This window comes from Salvelinus alpinus, chromosome 29 (genome assembly GCF_045679555.1).
Source record: "Salvelinus alpinus chromosome 29, SLU_Salpinus.1, whole genome shotgun sequence".
NCBI lineage: Eukaryota > Metazoa > Chordata > Actinopteri > Salmoniformes > Salmonidae > Salvelinus > Salvelinus alpinus.
In genome coordinates, this window is record NC_092114.1 from 39719840 (window position 1) to 39736210 (window position 16371).

At 43.8% G+C, this 16371-nt stretch overlaps 1 protein-coding gene across 4 annotated transcripts in view; it reads left to right on the forward strand.

The window, feature by feature from the left end:
* Window positions 1-3056: 3056 nt before the first annotated feature.
* The window catches only part of LOC139559003 (glutamate receptor ionotropic, kainate 5-like), a 92415-nt gene continuing 79100 nt past the window's right edge, over window positions 3057-16371 (forward strand). For 3 of the 4 annotated variants that reach the window (XM_071374591.1, XM_071374590.1, XM_071374593.1), the window contains exons 1-2: window positions 3057-4039; window positions 6658-7005. The gene's annotated coding sequence lies outside the window, so the exon portion shown is untranslated. The remainder of the gene's footprint in view (window positions 4040-6657; window positions 7006-16371) is intronic. The other variant, XM_071374592.1, reaches the window with a different exon arrangement.

The following is a 16371-nucleotide window of genomic DNA, read 5'->3' on the forward strand; positions in this document are numbered from 1 at the left end:
CAACAAATGTCAGCAATTCTTGGATACAAGCATTGGTGCTTGAGACGGGGATATGGTGCACTTGCCACTTGCTTCATGTGTCTACTACATTAAGCAGTGAAAGCCTCTAACAACTCTTGCCACTGATGTGATTCCTGTGCCAGACATTGGAGAGGCAGGAGCCCAACAAGTTCAAACTTGGTTTGTTTTCGAACACTCCTGAGGTAAGAATCTAGAGGGTGGTGAGACGGAGCGTTTAACCTTCCAACAGTTTGTGTAAAGTCTTGTCACACGTCACGTAACCACTTTGTCCATGTCAACTTCAATGGTGTAACTCCCTTTTGACATTTCGGAGCTTCATTGGAGCTCATTCAGAGTCTATTTCTGCTCAATCGTGATTTCAGAATTTATATTATGGCTATTCGTCATTGTTACTTCATTTTGTCTTCTTCGCACTTCAAATTTGGACGAGGCGCTAGAGTAGCCACGCAAACAAGATAGATCATCTCATCTAGGCATTACGGTAGTGAAATCTCAGCAATTCATTTTCTCTGCCAGATCATATTTCTCAATTTGCGTCATGTAAAATAAGCCAAATCATGACGCTTATGTCAGGTGTTGCCTGTCTGAAATGGGGGAGGCTTTAACATGTAACACTGATTAGGCCCCCTACTACCTAACAGCCACAGCTGAGACCTAAAATGGCAGCTGTATGATGGGTGACTAGCCCATCCACATAAACAATGACAGAAATGTGTCCGCTGCTGGAAAAGGGCAAGCGTGGAAACAGCTAGTCCCTTTTATCAGTGAATGTGTCCCTTTAGTGTTGTGTCAACGTTGTGTGGGGAACCTGGTTTAAGAGCATATGTCCTTCCTGTTTTGGGAGGATGTATTCTTCCTAGTTTGAGGGGACATTCTCTTCCTGTTTATCTTTTCTCTGTAGTTTTAGTCCAGAATCATATCCTCACATTTACAGTCATACAGTGTTATTTTCTGTACATAATTCAAGTCCTGTGCACCATCTTTTTGACCTATGATTATCCTTGCCAAGCCCCCTCCCCACAGCATCGCTCATACACGTGGCATCTGGCATTGCTGAGAATGGGTACTACCTGCAGTGATTTGCTGAGTGTGTGCATGTGTGTGAGTCAGATTAAGAAATCATAGGCCCCGGGGCTCTTTTTTAATTTTTTTATAGCCCCCCCGCTCAATCCCCCTTTCACTCCACCCTCTCTCTTATTCACCTTGTTTCTCCCCCAATGCATTGCTTTCCTTCTCCCGCTCTTCCCTCCTCTCCTCTCTCTTGCTCACTCACTCATTGATAGTGACTGGCATGCTGAGAGCATAATCATTATTCCACAGGCGAGGTATGGCGCCGGGGCTGAATGTCAGTTCTCTGCTTTTTTTTTTTTTTTACCCCCCCCCCCCCCTGCTCTCCCTCACCCTCTAACGCTCTCTGGCTTTCCCCTTCATAATCTTCCTAGCACACCTCTCTCTGACACTCTCTCACTCTCTCTGGCTTTCCCCTCCATAGTGTTCTCAGGCTGTGGTGAACAGTGGGACCACACAGACGGGCCCTGAAAGGAGAGGACCGGAAGAGTGAACGAGGACGATAAAACACCACAGTTTTTACATGCAGATAAAGATACGTGGGGACCACACTGCCCTTAATCAGGGGACACTAAAGTCAAGGTGTGCTTGTGTGTGAATGCATTAGCGTGTGCTGGTATGTTACTGTGTGTGTGTGTGTGTGTGTGTGTGTGTGTGTAGATGTGCGTTCATTTTTAGTATGTGTGACTTGCAGGCCGTAGAATGTAGCTTGACATTTGCATGTGGCTCATGTACTTGTTTTCCAATACATCTAGGCTGGTTCTGATTTAGTTTTATAGTTTCAATTCTGACGTACTAGACATTCCCGGTCATGTTTCATCCTTCTGAATATCTAGGCAGTATTGATTTCGTGATCGGTCGTGACTCAATTTGCATCACCTCGCATTTTATTTTCTCAGTCTTTCAGTTTTTCTTGCTTTATCTCTCCCTGTCATTTGACCTAATCTCATATAAAGATTTGGAGCTAGCCATGTTCTTTATGTCAATAACGTCCCAGTGAGTGCTTCTCATTTCCTGCTGTGTCTTAAGAACCCAGTGGCAGTCACACGCCGTGACTAGTTCCCGACCAAATACAAATGGATATCGAGATTGTGTGTACCATTGATTTAGGGAGCTTTCCATAGCAAATGCTTTATTGTGAGTCCTATAGCCTATGTGACTGTGTAGTGTAGGCTGTGTGTGTGTGTGGGAGTGGGGGGTGTAAGAGGATGACGGGGAGGGGAGCACCTATACACCATGGCCCAGGGGGCTCTGCATTGAGAGGACAAAAAAGGAAAAGTCTAATTTATTATGAGGGACGACGGTACGTAACACTCCAGTGGGGCAGAAGGTTTATGAGCCCTGTCTCCCCCTGTGATCAGGCATTCCTTTTCACTCTATTCTACCCTATTCTACTCTATTCTACTGGGTGCTACTACTGCTGAACACACACACGTGTCCTCAGCGATGAATTCTCTCCCGTAGCCATTCATCTGTCTTATGTTGTTTAACCACATAGCTTGTGTGTTTTGTGTGCTCATGTGTGTACAGTATGTGTGTGTTTGTTCCTGTGACTCATAAACAGAATATGGTGTGCTTTGTAGTGTGTGGATAGACATTGATATGCCTGTGTGTTTGTTTGTGCATGGATTTCAGTGTAGTTCTACAGATGTAGGATCTTAATTTGAGCCAGTTTGATACAGCAGGAAAATATTCCTGCCGCAACAGGAAATGTGAATTATTATGTGGATTATAATGAATGTACATTTTTGTAGGGGTCGATACAATTTTCTTAAGGGAAAATCAAGTCAGAAATGTTCAACCTTTTTAAACCTCAAATACACGACAAGTTTTACATTTCCTGCGTTGCAGGAATGTTCTCCTGCTACAGGATGATCCAATTAAGATCCTACATCTGTATGTCAGTGTGTTACTGTGTGAGTATGTTACAATATGCCTGCCTGTGTGTGTGTGTGTGTGTGTGTGTGTGTGTGTGTGTGTGTGTGTGTGTGTGTGTGTGTGTGTGTGTGTGTGTGTGTGACACAAACGAACGTGGTTAAACAACATAAGGAAGATGAATGGCCATGTGAGAGAATTCATCACGGGCACGTGTGTGAGCGCGAGCGAGGGAGAGAGACTGGCTGATGTTTATTTTATGTTTCCTTGATTGACAGAAGGGGATGAAAGGGTGGCAGCCAGTTGATATTTGACAGAGAGAGAGAGCTGATTGGATTGGAGAGAGAGCTGAAGAGGTATTGAGATACAATGAGCAGAGAGAGCAAGAGCTTGCGGGTGGTGATTGCAGTCGGTTCCTTCGCTAGCCACACACTGTGGAAGTACAGCGTGCTCAATGCGGAGGCACAACAGGAAGAGAGGTGTTAGATAGAAAAGAGAGGAGTCAAAAAGGAAAAGGGGAACAGAGGAGCAATTACACGGCTTTCACTCATCTCTAAATGGACTGGTCTCTATGAACAAGAGGAGCACCACAGAGGCACAGAGAGGAGGAGGGCAATTTCTCTCTTCTTGTGACAGCCTGGGGAGCCGTTTCGGGGTGTCATTGTGACAGCGTTTGCCCTGCATGTATTTGAGAGGGAGTGTGTGTATCTGTCTGCCTGTCAATAGACTCTGGAGCTGTGGTTGCCTCTTGGAAAGAAAGTGATCTATCATTCTGTTTGGAAAAGGGGATTTGGACGGGACGGATTTTGGGGAATTCAAGAAATGCTGAAGGGACACAGTCCTGATAGGGTCGTAGTGTTTCTCCTCTGCTCTTCTTCTCTCTGTTTTCTCTCTCTGTTTTCCCCCTTCCTCCTCCCCTTCTCCCCTTCTATCTCCTCTTTTTCCCGGCGCTGGTGCACATGCTCATTATAGCTGTCCATTTGGCATTTGGCTGAGGACTCCCTCACTAGCTCTCCGTGGCAACCGCTAATCTCGCAGGGGCAACCGTTCGCCCATGGAGAGGGGACTGGGATGGGTGAGTGTGGTGTTTTTCCCTCTTTTCTCCCCCTTTTCTTCTCCTCCCGTTCTCTCATTCCCTTTTTTTTCTGTCACGTCTTTATCTCGACCGTCTGTATTTGTCCATTGTTTCTCATCAATCACCCCTCATCCAAATCGACTACTGTCATCCATCAGCCATTTTATCACCTTACTCTCTTTCGCTCCCCTCTTTTCCTCTCCTTCTCTTTCTCGTTCCCTTGTTTCTCTCATCACTCATTCCCACCGTCACCCACCGAGCCATCCATCGAGGGGGCATACATATGAACGAAACTGGAAGTGAACTGACATGCAACCTAAACCATGGACTTTTGGGTCAAAAAACGTTTCTCACAGCAAACTCCCCCACCCCCGCCATCCCCATTTGTCCAGACAACCCCCCTCCCTTCTTCCCCCCAGTTCTCTCACCCCTACTCCACGTCCATGACATCCCCGTACCATTCACCACTACCATCACCACAGTTCCATTGACCCCAACATATATTTTTGTCAGTGTCTGAAAAGCCATAAGGAATGTATGGCTGTATGCTGATGCTAGCCGTCACTCTGGGTGATTGAGGGTGGTAATAGCACAAGCAGTGTTCTGCTACTGATATCACCATCACTCCGTGTGATGGAGTGATGGTAGGTTTGGTTGTTGCATTGGTGTAAACACCGGAAGCAGGGTTGTGTTGTGCCATAGATAGCAAGTGACGTTCGGGGATAGAACACAGCAATGACAAACCAGTGTTTGTTCAATAACACTATAGCTACACCTCAGGGGATGTTGTGGGTTCTCGTGCACATACAAACACAGCCTGACTCACATACACACACACACTCATTCTTAAACAACCAGGAAAACACAGATGCACAAAGGGGTACAGACACAAGAACACAAACACACTGCTTTGCCATCTGGCCGTTCCACAGGTTTCCCCATTCTGAGACATACAGTGCATGGTGCTTTAGCGTAGAAAGATGCAAAGATGGCCTGCGACTAAAACAACCTGAAGCCTAGCCTAGCGAATAATGAAAAAAAGGAGAGAACTGTGATTTTAAAAACAATAACTCATGGGTTTGGAAACAGAAGTTATAAATTACATTGAAATAGAGTCGAGATGATATCAGAGCAAACCAGCACTTCTTTTGTCTGGGCCTCAATTTATAACCCAGATGATGTAAACAGAGATAAATCAGACAATGCTTAGGGGACATTACTCATGTTTAAAAGGCTCAAACTGTGTGTATTCCACTGGAAAGCCATTTATACTCGTATTGCAGTTGCCCGTAAGCACAGATCCAGGGCCAGTTTGTTTTTCATCTCTGATTGGTTTACGGTAAGAGCAGGGGTGATGAAGAGCTGATCTGAGATCTGTTATAAGGGGCATCCTTTGCCTGTAGCTTTTCTCTGCATACAGCTAATTTGCCTGCCATCATCGTTCACCGTCACATGAATTCCCAACTCCCAACACCTACTCACCACACACACTTTCAGTTCTCACACACTCGAACATCTGTCGATCTGTCTCACAAGAGTTGAAAGCATCCACCTTCACAGTTAGAACTCGTACACAATCGGTACATTCGAGCTTGTTGTACTCTGAAGATGCACTTTCGGCTGGAGTGTTGTGGTGATGCCGAGCAGATCTAAGTGCTAAAGCGGAGTGTAGTCGCTAGTCGGTAGCTACATGTGGATCACAGAGGCCACTTGACCACCATCCCCCGCAATGGCAGGCAAGCTGCGGCTGTTCGGCTCCAGCTGCCACTGATGGCGTTACGTAAAGGGAACTAACGTTAGGCAAATGTTACTAAAACGTTGGTGGAATATTACGGAACGTGCTGTTACGGATCATCTCCTATGTCCACCGCTGTGGCTGCACTTTCAAACACGTGTTACATTTTTTGTTACCCCCTGAACAGCCTCTGCGTTTTCTGAAACGAACGCCCTTGGGGTCATGTTTCTGATATGACCGGGCTGGGAATGTAATAACAACAGGAAGGGAACATTTAGACAGTGTACGTTTGCAGCAGATGCATGTGTAAATGTCGATGTTGCAGGGAGAGTAACATACATACATGGATGTACTGTACTGTAAAGAGACATTAGTGAGGTACTAAACACTGTAAAAAATTGCCTCCCACAACTTAAAATGATTATGTAACCGGTTCCACAGCTAGTAACCTTTTATCGTTTTAAGTTGGCAGGAAAGTTATCGTTCATTCCTGATTTGAGCAAGTGGTGTTTACATATGATTTGAAGTCCGCTGAACTATACATTATTTTAATTGGATGGACTGTCATAGTTTGCGCAACTGCAAAGGTCGTTTTTATGTTGACAGGTGACTGTGCCTGCTATGAAGTTTTAAGGAAATTGATGTTGTAGTTGAACATGGTCCCTTGATAATTAAATGGAATAAGATTAAATCAAATTAGATTTTTTTTTTTTACATTGCAGTTTCTGGGAGACATACTGTAAAAAATGGCTGTGGATATATGGGGTTGAAATGCAAGACATGTCAGTGTAATTACACACACACACACACACACACACACACACACACACACTCTTTCGCTCTCTATTCTACCCTCTTAATCTCCCTTTCTCTTTCATTACAGATTCCAAATCACCCCTGGAGACTTTTCCACATGGGGTCCATTGCCTGCCCTGCCAAGGGCCACACTTCCCTCCATGGGGCCACTCTTCTGTGTGATAACCTCTAGAGTACCCAGCGTCCTTCACACCTAAAGACTTTGCATCAAGCTGGCTTTCTTTGGGGGTGCTATGGCAACCCGTTCCATTTGCTGCCACGTTGAATGAAGAGCGGATTTGGGGTCATTTTTCTGTATGATACAGCTTCACACAAGTGGATGTGAGAACTAAAAGACAGGAAAGCCATCGGTTCCCAAGAATTTCCTGCCAAGGATTCTGTATGATGTCTCACACGAGGTGAATTATCGTTCCAGGTAATCTTGGTTCAACGTAAATACTTTTTGTATCATGCTGTGATCTACAAAGCAGTGGATTAACTCTCAGTACCCAGAACTGAGAGAGAATTTGAAATTGCAACTAGGTTATTGTCTGCCCATCTCTTCTCTCATATTTCCATCGTTTCAGTTTTGCTTTTGAGTAATTATTATTGGCTTAATCAGAGGCAGCATGAAATTCTTCTGGCCCTCCCGGTGCAAAAGACATCTGAAACAAAGAAATTAGTTAAAAAAATATATAAAGTGTGGTTAAGAAAGAGAGTGTTACAAAGAAAGGGAGTCAAGTGGGGAACAGGTGTAGAGAATCTAAAAAGATCAAAGTGAGAGAGAGTGAGGCTAAGACTCAGGCTGATATTTGCAGAAGCCCGGTTATAGAGGAGACAGGAGAGCAGAGAGACGGGAGAGAATCCGTAGGGAAGGTTGGGCAGGCGGATGGATAGAGTGGCGGTCTGGGTAAGGATAAGGGGGCCATTTCAGTCAGATAGTGGGGTGGTAGGATCCCAACCTTTAGACTGACACCCACCAGTGTCATTGGCATTCTCTGCACTACCTTCCTCGCTGTTCCTCAGGCGAGAGTGCAAGAGGGGGAAAAAAAGAGTGGGAGGGGGGAAAGAGAGAGAGAGAAAAAACTAGTGACTGAAAGATTGGATTGTCGCCACAATCGGGGCCAATTAAGATAATTGATCATTTATATGCCTTAATCTTGCCAGTCAGGTGGGAGAGATATACAGAGAGAGGACGAGTGAGAGGAAACCGAAATCGAGAAGGGAACAGGTGCCACAGATACACGTCATTATCGCCTTCCTCCTTAATTTAGTTAGTTTTTTTCTCCCCCTCTCTTTTTAATCTCGGGAACGAGATCCTTTTTGAGCGCCGTTCTGGTTGAAGCAAGGAAGGCTTTTGCCGAAAGGGAAGGCAGGAGAGAGAAACAGTTGTTTTTTCCAATTGAAACAGAATGGTCTTTCTCCTCCCCAGCTCTTATATTTGTTAGCAGCACACACTCTTTCATTCTGCCATCTCCTCATTGCTCCGTCGGGGCAGAAAGTGAGAGACTTCCCTTTCCGTTTGTCTGCATCCCTTTTTCCACTGCTGTTGGATATTTTTCTCTACCCTAGAAAATTCCTAATTTTCCACCCTAAGGGAATCTTTTCCTAGTAAAGGACATCCCTAGGGGTTGGACAGTACTCCTATATAGGTTTCCCCCATACTATATCTTATCACCATATCAAGAAGAAAACACCGCTTGGTGAAAGGAAATAGAAAATCCTTCGAAACCCCTACTTCAAACCCAGAGACCCAGTCCCGACCCCCACCCCCCCCCCCCCCCTTCTCTTCGCCCCTCCCTCCGCCTCTCCCTCCTCTCGGATCTTACTCCTCTTTCTCCATTCCTGTTATCCGTGGGGTATCCTACTCCCTGCCAGGACTAAGCCGGCTTGCATCCCTGGGAATCTTTTGATATCGGCTCCTGGTGTCGTGTGATTCATTCTGTGAGTATTCCTCTCTCTCTCTCTCTCGCTCCCCTCTCTTTTGGTGTGTGAGTACGTTATTGTGTGTCTACAGGCACCTTGCCTCCTACTAAAGGAAAATTGAAGGCAGTCAATTTAGGAAGTAAACAGGAATTACAGTTCAGTAGTCGAAGAAAGGTTGTATATTTTGAATGAACTCAATCAACTGAAAAGTGGAAGCTATTCATTTTCAAAAGTTAACATTTTCTTAAAACGCAGCATCATATTGGGATGATTTCTGTATTTTGAAAGTTGTATATCTTGAAAACTTGTGCTGACAAGCAAAACATTTTGGGACGATGTCAACAATGGACTAATAACAAAAGATAGTTATGGGGTGGAATTTTCTTTTAATTCTTCTCTCCCTTATTTTTGATTATAGTGGCGAGCTTGTGTTAATGCTCTCGATTTAAAGGGTAGACTATTTAGTCGGTGTGTCTGTGTGTGTGTGTGTGTGTGTGTGTGTGTGTGTGTGTGTGTGTGTGTGTGTGTGTGTGTGTGTGTGTGTGTGTGTGTGTGTGTGTGTGTGAGAAAGATGTATTTACATGTGAGTGAAGCAGTAGTGTTGATGATGAATGATGCTCCTGAGGTACTTAGTGGATGATTGTAGAGAATTATACTGGTATGTTTGTGTCCTCAATGCGATGTGCTTATGTAATTATACTGAACCAAAATATAAACTCAATCCCAGAAATGTTCCATACGCACAAAAAAGCTTATTTCTCACAAATGATGTGCACAAATTTGTTTACATCCCTATTAGTGAGCATTTCCCCTTTGCCAAGATAATCCATCCATCTGACAGGTGTGCCATATCAAGAAGATGATTAAACAGCATGATCATTACACAGGTGCACCTTGTGCTAGGGTCAGTAAAAGGCCACTTAAAATGTGCAGTTTGGTCACACAACACAATGCAAAAGATGTCTTGTGTTTTCAGGGAGCGTTCAATTGGCATGCTGACTGCAGGAATGTCCAGCATTCCCTGTGCCAGAGAATTTGATGTTCATTTCTTTACCATAAGCTGCCTACAGGGCCTCCCAAGTGGCGTAGCGGTCTGAGGCACTGCATCGCAGTGCTAGAGGCGTGCCTACAGATCCGGGTTTGATCCCGGGCTGTGTCCGCACCCTGCCAGAACCGGGAGACCCATGGCTCGCATGGCTCTTGGCCTCTGCCGAGTCCGTATGGGACTTGCAGCGATGGGACAAGACTGTAACTACCAATTGGATATCACGAAATTTGGGAGTAGAAGGGGTAAACATTTTTTTAAATAATAATATAAAAACCTGCCTCCAACGTTGTTTTAGAGAATTTGGCAGTACATCCAACCGGCCTCACAACACACCAGCCCAGGACATCCACATCTGGCTCCTTCACCTGCGGGATCGTTTTGGGGGGTGGAGGGGTTGGGGGAGGGGTATTGCTGATGAGTTTTTCTGTCTGTAATAAAGCCTTTTTGTGGGGAAAACCCCATTCTTATTGGCTGGGCCTGGCTCCCCAGTGGGTGGGCTGCCAAGTGGGTGGGCCTATGCCCAGTTATTTGAAATCCATAGATTAGGGTCTAATAAATATATTTCAATTCTGATTTCCTTACAGAAACTGTTACTCAGTAATATCTTTTCAATTGTTGGATGTTGCGTTTATATTTTTGTTGAGTATATGTGTGTGTTCCTTTTTTTAGTAATGTGTTTGATGGAGTGTGTTGATGTACAAGCTCTCAAGCTGTGTGAGTGTGTATCAGGGTTGGGCTCAATTCGAAATTGAAGGCAGTCAATTCAGGAAGTGATTTGAATAAAAAAAATCTGAAAATGTATAACCTTTGAAATGAATAGCTTCTACTTTTCAGTTTATTCAGTTTATCAAGTCATGCAAAATAAACATCCTTTTTTCCATTATTGAATTGTAATTTGAGCAGATCCTGTGTGGCTCAGTTGGTAGAGCATGGTGATTTTAATGCCAGGGTTGTGGGTTCAATTGCCACGAAGGGACGAGTATGAAAAATGTATCCACTCTCTACTGGAAGTCGCACTGGATGAGTGTCTGTTAAATGTTTGAAATGTAGATCCTCAACCCTGGTGTGTATGTGCCTTTTTTATGTACTGTGTGTGCCAAAGCGAGGTCTACACTTTACATTGATGGCCTACACTTTACATATATGGCCTACACTTTACATTGATGGCCTACGCTTTACATTCATGGTCTACACTTTACATATATGGCCTACGCTTTACATTGATGGCCTACGCTTTACATTGATGGCCTACGCTTTACATATATGGCCTACGCTTTACATTGATGGCCTACGCTTTACATTCATGGCCTACGCTTTACATTGATGGCCCACACGTTACATTGATGGCCCACGCTTTACATTGATGGCCCACGCTTTACATTGATGGCCTACGCTTTACATTGATGGCCCACGCTTTACATTGATGGCCCACGCTTTACATTGATGGCCCACGCTTTACAGTGATGGCCCACGCTTTACATTGATGGCCCACGCTTTACATTGATGGCCCACGCTTTACATTGATGGCCCACGCTTTACAGTGATGGCCCACACTTTACATTGATGGCCCACGCTTTACATTGATGGCCCACGCTTTACATTGACGGCCCACGCTTTACATTCATGGTCTACACTTTACATACATGTGTATTGAGTACTTACCACTTCACTAGGCTAACACAGCAGCATGTTTTCATACAGAGTGTACGTAACATCCAACTGTAAAAAGAATATGCTAAATAGTCCACATTGCAGCAGGACTATGCTCATACAATTTACAGGTACAGTATACTATTAACCCTGGGATAGTAATTGATGGGCCCACAGAATTAAATTCCCCAAGTTCTATCGATAGATGGTCAATCTACACCGACTGAATTTCAAGGAAGCACCAAGAAGGCTATTTCCGGCAATAAGTAACCGTGGTGTATGATACGATTAAGATCATTTGTCTCTGTGCTCTTTCATCCCAACTCCACTGACACCTCCTAGCTCTGCAGAGCTCTCTATACTGTGGTGCTGAGACCTCTATCACTTTCCAGGGAACACACACAGGGCCTGGTCGATAATTAGAAAGCCATATTCATATTCTGCTTGAGCTAGATGGAGGAAAATCACCACTATTTACAGTAAATCACTTGGTGGGACGTTATCTATTTTTTTCCCCCCTCTGGACAAAACTCTTGCCCAGGAAATGTCAGGAGGTATGTACAATAGCTTAAGAATTTAATATGGTTTGTCAATCTATTGCCCTTTTATTCTGGTTGCAGAGTTGACGTTTCGGATGTTGACGTTTCGGATGTTGACGCTACGGAGTTGACGCTACAGAATTTATGTTTTGAGGTCAGCTTCGGATCTGGATATCATCAGAAATCGAATTGCTTTATGTTGATTAATGACAGTTATACGAGCTTGTACCTGTAATGATTCAGTTACGGTGACTCATGTTAGCGATCAGATTCTGTTTTGTTTATTGGGGAGGATTTCTGTCAGTCACACGGAACACCACTCTCTGTTGATTAAATCATAATGATACATGTCAATGAGATTTATGTTGATTCATCCACCCATAAATCAGTGCAAGTCTGGGATGAACTACAATGCAACCTGCATTTACATTCTTATACAACAGCTCTGTGTTTTGAAATTGATACGAGGTGGATATAAGCCAAGTGTGTGCATGAATGGTTAAAAAAAATCCAGATTGTGTGCTGCTAGGAACTCATTTGGATGGGCATCAATTGTTTTCCTCCAAAAACAATTTCTCTGAACTCATCTATTCTGCTCAACCTTGGCAACACGTTCTAAGTACCGTCTCACGCTAAATAAAGAGGTCCAAATTCACAGCCAGAAAGAAATTATACATCACTGACACCTCTGCCAGGGCGCTGATAGCTAATATCAGTCATGGTAAAGTGATAGTAGGTTAAGATTAGTTGGAGTGATTATAGGCGTGGTGGCCTTAGCTCAGCTGATGAGCACCTTAGCTGGAGTGTGTGCAGCGTTAAAACCTTAGTCAAAGCTGCTCACTGGAGCAGGAAGCTGCTTTTACTGCGGCACGTCGCTGGCTCTCCAGGCTCTGCAGCACACACAGGGGTCAGCACATGTTGCGGACACACTGCCACTAAACAAACACGCAGGCAGGCAGACAGACAGGGCGTGCGAGCACACACACACACACACATACCAAGAAGCACTAACGGCTGGGTGGAAGGCGGAGGACAGTGGAGCAGGACAGGCGTTTGGGTCAAAGCATGTCCTCGTGGGACAGCCTCAGCTGGGTTTTGTCACCCTGCTATTGGTGGATTGGATAGCACCAGTTTGTTAGCAATTTGTCAAATAGTCGATGACAGCAGAAAGGATGTCCCAGTCGGCCAGTGGCAGAGGTTACAAATATAGAGTTCTAGAGCCTTCCTAGGTGCTGGAATGTCAGCATTGCAGTCAAATCGAGAGAGTGGGGACAGAAAACGCAGGTGCTAGCATTCCCATGGTGTCCTCTTCTATTGCAGTTCATCTTTGACACCTTTTGGAATTTTTAAATCCTCTTGAGCTCTGTTAGATAGTGAGGTGAAACAACCTTTTTCATGTACAGTTTACATCAGAAATGTACATACATCTTAGCCAAATACATTTAAACTCAGTTTTTCACAATTCCTGACATTTAATCCCAGTAAAAATTCCCTGTTTTAGGTCAGTTAGGACCAGTTAGGATCACCACTTTATTTTAAGAATGTGAAATGTCAGAATAATAGTAGAGAGAATGAATTATTTCAGCTTTCATCACATTCCCAGTGGGTCAGAAGTTTACATACACTCAATTAGTATTTGGTAGCATTGCCTTTAAATTGTTTAACTTGGGTCAAATGTTTTTGGTAGCCTTCCACAAGCTTCCCACAATAAGTTGGGTGAATTTTGTCCCATTCCTCCTGACAGAGCTGGTGTAACTGAGTCAGGTTTGTAGGCCTCATTGCTCGCACACGCTTTTTCAGTTCTGCCCACATATTTTCTATAGAATTGAGTTCAGGGCTTTGTGATGGCCACTCCAATATCTTGACTTTGTCCTAAAGCCATTTTACCACAGCTTTGGAAGTATGCTTGGGGTCATTGTTCATTTGGAAGACCCATTTGCGACCAAGCTTTAACTTCCTGACTGATGTCTTGAGATGTTGCTTCAATATGTCTACATCAGTTTCCCCCCTCATGATGCCATCTATTTTGTGAAGTGCACCAGTCCCTCCTGCAGAAAAGCACCCCCACAACATGATGCTGCCACCCCCGTGCTTCACGGTTGGGATGGTGTTCTTTGGCTTGCAAGCTTCCCCCTTTTTCCTCCAAACATAACAATGGTCATTATGGCCAAACAGTTCTATTTTTGTTTCATCAGACCAGAGGATATTTCTCAAAAAAGTACAATCTTTGTCCCCATGTGCAGTTGCAAACTGTAGTCTGGCTTTTTTTATGGTGGTTTTGGAGCAGTGGCTTTTTCCTTGCTGAGCGGTCTTTTAGGTTATGTAGGACTCGTTTTACTGTGGATATAGATACTCTTGTACCTGTTTCCTCCAGCATCTTCACAAGGTCCTTTTCTGTTGTTCTGGGATTGATTTGCACTTTTTGCACCAAAGTACGTTCATCTTTAGGAGACAGAACGCGTCTCCTTCCTGAGCTGTATGACGGCTGCGTGGTCCCATGGTGTTTATACTTGCGTACTATTGTTTGTACAGATGAACGTGGTACCTTCAGGCGTTTAGAAATTGCTCCCAAGGATGAACTAGACTTGTAGAGGTCTTTTTTTTCTGAGGTCTTGGCTGATTTCTTTTGATTTTCCTATGATGTCAAGCAAAGAGGCACTGAGTTTGAAGGTAGGCCCTGAAATACATCCACAGGTACACCTCCTTTTGACTCAAATGATGTAAATTAGCCTATCAGAATCTTCTAAAGCCACAACATAATTTTCTTGAATTTTCCAAGCTGTTTAAAGGCACAGTCAACTTAGTGTATGTAAACTTCTGACCCACTGGAATTGTGATACAATGAATTATAAGTGAAATAATCTGTCTGTAAACAATTGTTGGAAACATTACTTGTTTCATGCACAAAGTAGATGTCCTAACCGACTTGCCAAAACTATAGTTTGTTAACAAGAAATTTGTGGAGTGGTTGAAAAAATGAGTTTTAATGACTCCAACCTAAGTGTATGTAAACTTCTGACTTCAACTGTATATAGAACAACAATATGATCGCTACATTCAACAATTTCTCCCACTTTGGAGCCAGGCCCACCCAGTTTTTCCCCACAAAAGGGCTTTATTACAGACAGGAATACTCGTGCACATTTTAGTGGTCTTTTATTGTCACCAGCACAAGGTACACCTGTGATATGATCATGCATTTTTTTGATATGCGACACCTTTTAGGTGGATGGATTATCTTGGCAAAGGCGAAATGCTCACTAACAGGGATGTAAAAAAAATTGTGCACAGAATTTAAGTGAAATAAGCTTTTTGTGCAAATGGAACATTTCTGGGATCTTTTATTTCAGCTCATGAAACATGGGACCAACACTTTACATGTTGCGTTTATATTTTTGTTCAGTATAATAATTTACGCATCAAAGATGATCCTTTGGCATTTTCTTCAGAATGGGCTAGCAACAAAAATCTTAAAAGCCCAATGCAGCGGTTTTTATCTCAATATCAAATCATTTCTAGGTAACAATTAAGTACTTTACTGTGATTGTTTTAATTTAAAATAAAAAATGCATTCTTCTTAGCAAAGATCAATTTCTCAAGCAATAATTTTTCTGGGATTATCTGGGAGTGGGCTGAGTGGGGAGGGTAAAATGGAAAACTAGCTGTTATTGGCAGAGAGGTTTGGAACTCTTTCTTATTGGTCTATCAACTAATTTATCATGTCACAAGGCAGGCCAAAACTCCATCCCACCAAAACAGGCATTCTTTTCAAACAGCTCTTACACTAAAAGGGTATTATCATCATATTTACAATTTCACAGTATTGTTCCTACCTCATAGTGTGGAAATATACACTCACTGGACAGTTTTTTTTATATACCACCCCGTTCACGAAAATGGGTCACTCCTACAGACAGTGGGTCACGTGGTCTGTGCTTGCTATATAAAGCATGCAGACAGACTTCGAGGCATTCAGTTACTGTTCGGTTGAACGTTAGAATGGGCAAAACGAGTGACCTAAGCAACTTTGAGCGGGGTATGATTGTCGGTGCCAGGCGCACTGGATCCAGTATCTCAGAAACAGCCGCCCTCCTGGGCTTCTCACGCACAACAGTGTCTATCTAGGGTTTACCGAGAATGGTGCGACAAACAAAAAACATCCAGTCAGCAGCAGCCCTGTGGGCGAAAACAGCTCGTTGATGAGAGGTCGAAGGAGAATGGCAAGATTCGTGCTAAATAAGAGGCGGGCCACAGACAGACAAATAACGGCGCAGTACAACAGTGGTGTGCAGAACTGCATCTCGGAACACACAACTCGATGATCCTTTTAACGAATGGGCTATTGCAGTAGACGACCACACCGGGTTTCACTCCTATCAGCTAAAAACAAGAAGAAGCAGCTCCAGTGGGCATGTTATCACCAACACTGGACAACTGAGGAGTGGAAAAACATAGCCTGGAACATGACAGTAAGTTCAGTTTACTTGAGTGGCCTGGTCAGTCCCTGGACCTTAACCCAATAGAGCATCTTTCAGACGAGATGGAACGGGCTGTTCGCAGCATGAATGTACCTTGTAGAATGCCCTAAAGAATTCAGGCTGTTCTGGAGGCAAAGGGCGGTCTGACCTAGTACTAGATG